The following is an 8,025-nucleotide window of genomic DNA, read 5'->3' as shown; positions in this document are numbered from 1 at the left end:
CAATACTTGTGTTCAATAAATATTTGTCAAATAAAAGACTGACATCAAAGTCTTTATCTCAGTGTATATGTCACCCTCAGGAGGCCTCCTCTGATCCCTGCCCTGCCCCCACTCAGTGGGGATCCCCACCTTCCCCAACTCAGTGGTGATCCATGCCTACCCTTACTCAGTGGTGAGTACTCAGGCTTAGTACTTTTGTACTCTTTACTGCTTCCCTGTCTTACCATTTCATATTGCTTGCCTATTTATCTGTATTTCTCTCTAGATTCTAAGTTCCTGAGCACCTGGGGCTCTGTCTTGGTCACTTTATCCTGAGAGCTTAGTATGAAGGCATGATAAATGGCAATGGTCACTAAATAGTTTCTGAAGGTATGGGCATATATTCAGCCCATAGCCCATTCTGGGGTGAATGACTTTGTCTGTTGTGATGAGAGAGGAAGCAAATAGAATAAAAATACCCCAAAAGGAGAACAAAGTGTTTTTGGGCCCACTTGCTTTATTTCTACAGGATCTATTTTATGAAAATTTAACAATTTTACTTTTAGTTGGCTGAACTGTCTACCCACAGATAATTTAAGGTTGTCCCTGGAGAGGGAATGACGCAGAAAAATAAGAATAACTGGTGTTGACGTGTGAATTACACCCTGGAAGGCAGCCGCCAGTGTATCAGTTCCATCAGGCTCCTCTTAGTTACAGTATTTATGATGTGGACTTGAATTCAGAAGACCAAATATAGCAGCAAGAGCCCCAGGCAATTTATAGGAGCCAAAGCTAACAGTTTATCTCATGTTTTCCATCAAGCTCCTATTCGAGCTCATCCCTCTTGTATTGGCTTTTTATCTGGTTTTATCTGGATAGACCAGGAGCAAGGAACATTTTATTAAAGATATTATTATTTAAGGTTAAAAAGCACCCCTACCTGTGACCTACAGTACAGAAAATATTCAAATCAGGGTTGGTTTTTTTGTTTCTTGTCACTTTTTCTTTTTCTCTTTCTCTCTCTCTCCCTCCCTCCCNTTTTTATTATGTTCAGTTAGCCAGCCTATAGGACATCATAAGTTTTTGTTGTAGTGTTCTACGATTCATTAGTTGGGTATAACACCCAGTGCTCATCACAACACATCCTCAATACCCATCACCCGCTTACCCCATCCCCCCACCCCCCGCCCTTCTGTAACCCTCAGTTTGTTTCCCAGAGTCCAGAGTCTCTCATGGTTTGTCTCCCTCTCTGATTTCTTCCCATTCAGTTTTCCCTCCCTTTCACTGTGGTTCTCTGCGCTATTCCTTATGTTCCATATATGAGTGAAACCATATGACAATTGTCTTTCTCTGCTTGACTTACTTCACTTAGCCTAATCCCCTCCAGTTCCATCCATGTTGATGCAAATGGTGGGTATTCATCCTTTCTGATGGCTGAGTAATATTCCACTGCATATATGTACGCCATCTATCTTTCTTTCTTGGCTCAGGACTGTGTCAACTCTCTCACTGTCTGCCCCAGTGTGGTCTGCGGAGATGTTCATCATCTTGACCCTCCAAAGAATAATATGCTAGTCTATGACATTAGTGGAGTTGTGCCAGTCGGACTTCGGTGAGCAGGGGTACCAACTACTTTAGGTGCCTTACTAAGACACAGATGAGCCAGAGGGTGGAAAAGAGTCCAATGTCTGCTATCAATTATTGTATCATTACACAAGATGGAGGGTTGAAAACACTAAAAGGGAATACCAATGAATACCTGCAGGAAGTAGTTACCACTCTCAAAAAACAAAGGAAAGATATTGGAGTTATTAGAACTAATAACCTAGTTATTAGAACCTAGAACCTAGTTATTAGAACCTGGAGGAGGAATTTTCCAGAGCTAGGCCGGGTCCTCTGAGGAGTTTCAGGACTTGGAGGAGGGTCCTACAGAATTATAGACATTCAGAGCTCTGAGGAGAGAGGAATGAGAGAAAGAACAGTAGGAACTCTGTTGGATGGATTGTGGGGCCAGAAAATGAAGGTTCATTCAAGCCATAGGAACATTAGTTTATACTTATCATGTTGGGAAATGCATTTGTCTTGATCTATTTTAGGAAGGGGATAAGGAAGTCCATGTATAAGGTGAGATAACATTCAAGAAAATTTAGGATATATTTCATGCCGGTATTTCTCCGACTTTTATTATTCACTTTGAAATCAATATTGGCAGTGATGGAGAGCCTATGGAAATCCAGTAGAAAGTCGTTGGAATATGGTGGCTGAATCCTGGAGCTGACAGACAGCAGCCCTTGGGCTCAGCCTACAATGGGAAGTGCAGGGAAGCATGAATCACAGAGAACTTTGTTCAAATCTCACCTTTTTTCAAGTTGTGATGTTAGTCAAGTTATTTCCCCTCAGGTTATTGTTTTTAATAATTGAGATTCTTATCACACCATCATGCACTGACTTCTAAAGAATTAAAATCAAAGTGCCATTATGCCTTCTACTCTAATGCATGCTTTCTTCTAGGCCTCCTGCTGCCCTAAAGCTCTATGCATAATAACCATACACCGTTTGCCTGTTTCTGATCTCTGATAATTACTTATGATGCTCCCTTTTTTCTCCAGTAGATGACTGGAGCTTGGATCTCCTTAGCATGAACTTCCAGAACTGCCTCACTCTCTTGACATACCCCCAGATTTGGGAGATTCCAGACCGAACATAGAAAGAGAGCACTTATCAGTTACATGTCCTCCAGGTAGGAAGTAAGCAGAATCCTAGTGAGAGTGATAACAACCAGCACAGAAACGCTGCCCTGGGGACATGGGGAAAATGCAGAGAGTTTTGAAATAAGATGAAGACATAATATTCAGAAGATGCAGATTTATGTAAACTTCAGAAAAGAAAGTCAAAGAGTAAGAGTCATGGTGACTCTAGGCATTTCCCAAAGGATTGGGGTTCCAATTCCAAGTGACCACAACGTAATCCTTCTAGAGAAGCAAAGGACCATGCATGAGCTGTCCAAAGTCCTTTGGAAATATCTCAGTTTAACTCTTGCCCAGTATTCATCAGGCATCTACTTCTCATGTGAATTTGCTTTCCTTATCAGACTTCTGCCATAGGAAAGAATTACCCTCTGCCAGTGCCAAGTTCATAGGCCAGGTTCTTCTCACTATAATTTAGTGAATTAATAATTTGTTTCCTGTTACTAATCAGTCCTGTGTGGATTTGGGTGATGATGTCACACTGAGGCCTGAGCTGGGACAAAGTTGGCAGTAATTAGGGATAGTTTTCTGCATCAATAGCATATATGTGGATATTCTATAGGACCTCAAAATCCTCTAACCCCAAATTATCTTTCCTACCCACTTGCTAGAATATCTGAAATGCTTCTATTATATTTATGCAACTAGACTGTAGTTCCAGAAGTTACCATCATGTAAATTCAATTCAGCTTCACGAAGTCTTACCAGGTGAACCTTTAGCACAAAGCATTGTGAGGGTGGATTAAGAGATTAAAAACAATCAAGACAATGACAAAAATAAGTTTCTCTCTCTCAAAAGCCACAAAACAAATCATAAGATATGATGAAAAGTTAATATATGAAAAAATGATCAAAGGGTAATAACAATGCTTATGCAATAAAAATTCAAAGCACTAAGGGATCGGTGGGTACTGCAGTGGCCAGATACATGACTTGAATTGAAACTTGACAGGAAGACCAAGAAAACCATTAGTAGGCATCAACATTTGAGGTTAATTAGATACCCAGTCTCCTTGGAAAGAAGAGACAGCCCTGCCCAGGGGACCAAGCAATGAAACAAGCCTGGAAGAGAAGCCCAAGACAAATACCTGGGAGGCTGAACATAGCCAAAAAGTTTTCAAGAGCAAATTTGTTTGACTATTTGCACAGGGATGTCAGAGCTTTGTTGAATTGTGACCCGGGGGTTACTTGGCACACTTCAACCTCTGTTTGAGTAGGTATTAGAGTGAGTGGTGGCATCGCCCCATGTGTAAGCTGGTAAAGTCCTTGGAAATCTTGCAGTGAAAGGCAAACTGGAAGTAGTCACTGTTACTATGTTGTGAGCAAATTGTTACGGACCACATGTTTGGTCCTCTCTCCCCGAAATCATACGTTGATATGTGATGGTATTTGGAATGGGGCCATTGGAAGTTAATTAGGCTTAGATAAGGTCATGATGGTAGAGCCCCTATAATGCGATTAGTGTTCTTAGAAGAAAAAGAGGCCAGAGCTTTCTCTCTGCCTTGGGAAGACACAGCAGTAAGGCAGCCATTTGAGAACCAAGNCGAAATCATACGTTGATATGTGATGGTATTTGGAATGGGGCCATTGGAAGTTAATTAGGCTTAGATAAGGTCATGATGGTAGAGCCCCTATAATGCGATTAGTGTTCTTAGAAGAAAAAGAGGCCAGAGCTTTCTCTCTGCCTTGGGAAGACACAGCAGTAAGGCAGCCATTTGCGAACCAAGAAGGTCTTTGGTAGACATGAAATCTGCCGGCACCTTGATCTTGTCCTTGCCAGCCTCCAGAATCGTGAGAAATAGATGTTTGTTGTTTTTGTACGCTGTTTGTTAGAGCGGCCAGAACTGAAACACAAATCAGTACACAGCACTCTATGGCTTCAGCATTTTCCGAAGGAAAAGAACTCACAACAAAAATGTGCTATTGCTCGACAGGAAGCAAAACTCCTTTTGCCAGTTTTTCAGGCAGCCTGACAATGAAATTGGAGTTTTCCCAGTTTAAACTTTCTCTGGGTTGAAATCATCACTGCCGGGTGGGGGAGGAAGCCATTATGACCCGCATGGGACTCAGGAGGGCATCTGGGTCATTCTACCCAGGACATTACCATTCCCTTCCTGCGCCTCTGAAAGAAACCGAGGCTGGGCGTCAGGTGTGGGTGAGTCATCTTTCCTCTCAGGGGCTCTGGCTGGGATTTGCAGGCTGCCTTTGCAGCAGCAACTCTGTTAGTCATTCATAAAAATGCATATTGGAAAAGCTGAAGGGAAATGCTTGGATGAACAAGTGATTAAATTTCTATTTTCATGGCAGTGAATCCGCTTGCTTGCTCACAAAAGCAGCTTCATCCAGTACTGGGCACCCTGAGGGCACTCAGTAAATACTTGTTGATTGACTGACAAAAGGATCTCCTGGGTCCTGGTAAATCGGGGTGTTGAACTGAATTGTCAGATATGATTACGTGGTTGGTATACAGAAGTTTTTGCCTATTCACTTCACGTACCGTGGAATGTCAACTCGGATTGATCAGATTTACATAAAGAGGTTAGTAACACTGCTGGCCCCACTCTTAGGAACATCCTGAAAGGAAAATGAATAGGGCCCTCCCTGGACCTTTATCTGCAAGGGTACATGTGGGATTCAGCACAAGGAAGGTTCAATTGTGTTGTCAGAATTATGCTTTGTTTTGCTCTAGGAGGCCCTCCCCAATCTATCAACCTATTTCAGAACCTGTTAGGAAAAGAATAAAAATCTCTCCTTACTTGCCAGTAATGCAGATGAACAATCAAGAATGAAGGAATAGAAAGAGGGTTCATCTTGGCTTCCGTCAGCCTGAGGCCGGCAATATCTTCACTGCTTTGCTTCCATTTAGCTGATAGGGAATCTGAGACCCCAGGAGGGAGGATTAATTAGCCAGCCATGTCTAGGAACCACGGACCATGTCTTTTTGTTTCTTTGCTCTTAGGTGATCTCCATGGCTTTCCAGGCCATTTGCATGTCAATGACCCTTACATTCCCAACTCTGGCCCTAAGCTCCAAGCCTCACGTGTACAACTTTGGGCTTTACACCTTCACACGAAGGCGAGAGGTAGTTCAGGACTTCACATTCGAACTGGAGCTCGTGACTTTCCCCTCCGAACTTGCTCCTTCCTTCCCTCCCTGGGGACCGACCACCATTTGTAGTCATCTGAGCCCAAATGTCTAGGAGTCATCTTTGGTTCTTCTGTTCTTCTCATTCTCTACGTCTGATGCATTAGCAAGACTTTTCTTTTCTATTTCTATTCCCTTCTCTTCATGTCCAGTGCCCATACCCTACTATAAACCACGGTCATTTCTGCATTAATATCAATCAGTCTGAGTTAGTCTCTCTTCTTTTACTCTTGACTCCTATGATCTATTCTTCAAACTGAGGTTAATGTGAAATTCTAAAAATATTAATCAGATCCTTTCTATCGTGGTCCTTGCTTTGAAATATCCACTGGCTTCCTGCTGTCTTTCAGATGACTTTCAAACCTCTGACTGGGGCACAGGGTCTTCCATGATCTGGTTTATCTCACTCCACTTTCACCTCCTTGCTCTGGCTTCTCTTAGTTTCTTCCACACACCCATCTTGCCCTCCGATGCGATGCGGGGCTCAATCCCAGGACCCTGAGATCATGACCTGAGCTGAAGGCAGCCGATCGACTGACTGAGCCCCCCAGGTGCCCCAAGCCTTTGTCTGTCTTAAAAGAGACAAGATGGAATAGTAGTTAAACTCTCATACTCTAGAGATAATTTTTTTTTTAATTTACCTTTTCCCAGTTTTATTGAGAAATAATTGACATGTATCACTGTATGCTGAATTAAAAGCCCAGCTTGGCTATGCATGTGACCCAGGGGAAGTTGTTTAACCTCCCTGTCTTCATAGGTAAGATGATGGCAGTAAAGGTGCCTGCCTCATAAAATTGGTATGAAGAGCTCCCTTTGCATATGACACAGCTAGTACAACGGTATGTATGCAGCAACTGTTAGCTGTCAGTACTGTTCATTACAAACCTGCTTCACATGTGTTTATTTGTTGAATGGCCAATACATTAATTTTATGTATTCGAGGAACACTTCTGCTATGTCACAGGTCAGACTGTAGAACATTCATTGAAGGGGGCCCTGCCTGGGGGCCAACAGACGAGTTTGGAAGCTGGCTGGGTGAGCAGCCGCTGTGTAGAGAGGTGGGAGGTAGCATGTTAAATGGAAAATGATAGTAATAGAAGCCAGAGTTTATTTAGTACTTATTCTGTGTTAAGTACTGTGACCCATTTTTCCATTTTTTCTTTCTCAAAATTTTTGGTGCATTACTNCACGTCGATGCATTAGCAAGACTTTTCTTTTCTATCTCTATTCCCTTCTCTTCATGTCCAGTGTCAATACCCTACTATAAACCACGGTCATTTCTGCATTAATATCAATCAGTCTGAGTTAGTCTCTCTTCTTTTACTCTTGACTCCTATGATCTATTCTTCAAACTGAGGTTAATGNGATATGATTACGTGGTTGGTATACAGAAGTTTTTGCCTATTCACTTCACGTACCGTGGAATGTCAACTCGGATTGATCAGATTTACATAAAGAGGTTAGTAACACTGCTGGCCCCACTCTTAGGAACATCCTGAAAGGAAAATGAATAGGGCCCTCCCTGGACCTTTATCTGCAAGGGTACATGTGGGATTCAGCACAAGGAAGGTTCAATTGTGTTGTCAGAATTATGCTTTGTTTTGCTCTAGGAGGCCCTCCCCAATCTATCAACCTATTTCAGAACCTGTTAGGAAAAGAATAAAAATCTCTCCTTACTTGCCAGTAATGCAGATGAACAATCAAGAATGAAGGAATAGAAAGAGGGTTCATCTTGGCTTCCGTCAGCCTGAGGCCGGCAATATCTTCACTGCTTTGCTTCCATTTAGCTGATAGGGAATCTGAGACCCCAGGAGGGAGGATTAATTAGCCAGCCATGTCTAGGAACCACGGACCATGTCTTTTTGTTTCTTTGCTCTTAGGTGATCTCCATGGCTTTCCAGGCCATTTGCATGTCAATGACCCTTACATTCCCAACTCTGGCCCTAAGCTCCAAGCCTCACGTGTACAACTTCGGGCTTTACACCTTCACACGAAGGCGAGAGGTAGTTCAGGACTTCACATTCGAACTGGAGCTCGTGACTTTCCCCTCCGAACTTGCTCCTTCCTTCCCTCCCTGGGGACCGACCACCATTTGTAGTCATCTGAGCCCAAATGTCTAGGAGTCATCTTTGGTTCTTCTGTTCTTCTCATTCTC

The sequence above is a fragment of the Ailuropoda melanoleuca genome, chromosome 2, assembly GCF_002007445.2.
Source record: "Ailuropoda melanoleuca isolate Jingjing chromosome 2, ASM200744v2, whole genome shotgun sequence".
Taxonomy (NCBI): domain Eukaryota; kingdom Metazoa; phylum Chordata; class Mammalia; order Carnivora; family Ursidae; genus Ailuropoda; species Ailuropoda melanoleuca.
The sequence above is the reverse complement of the archived record's forward strand: the minus strand, read 5'-3'. Positions refer to the sequence as shown.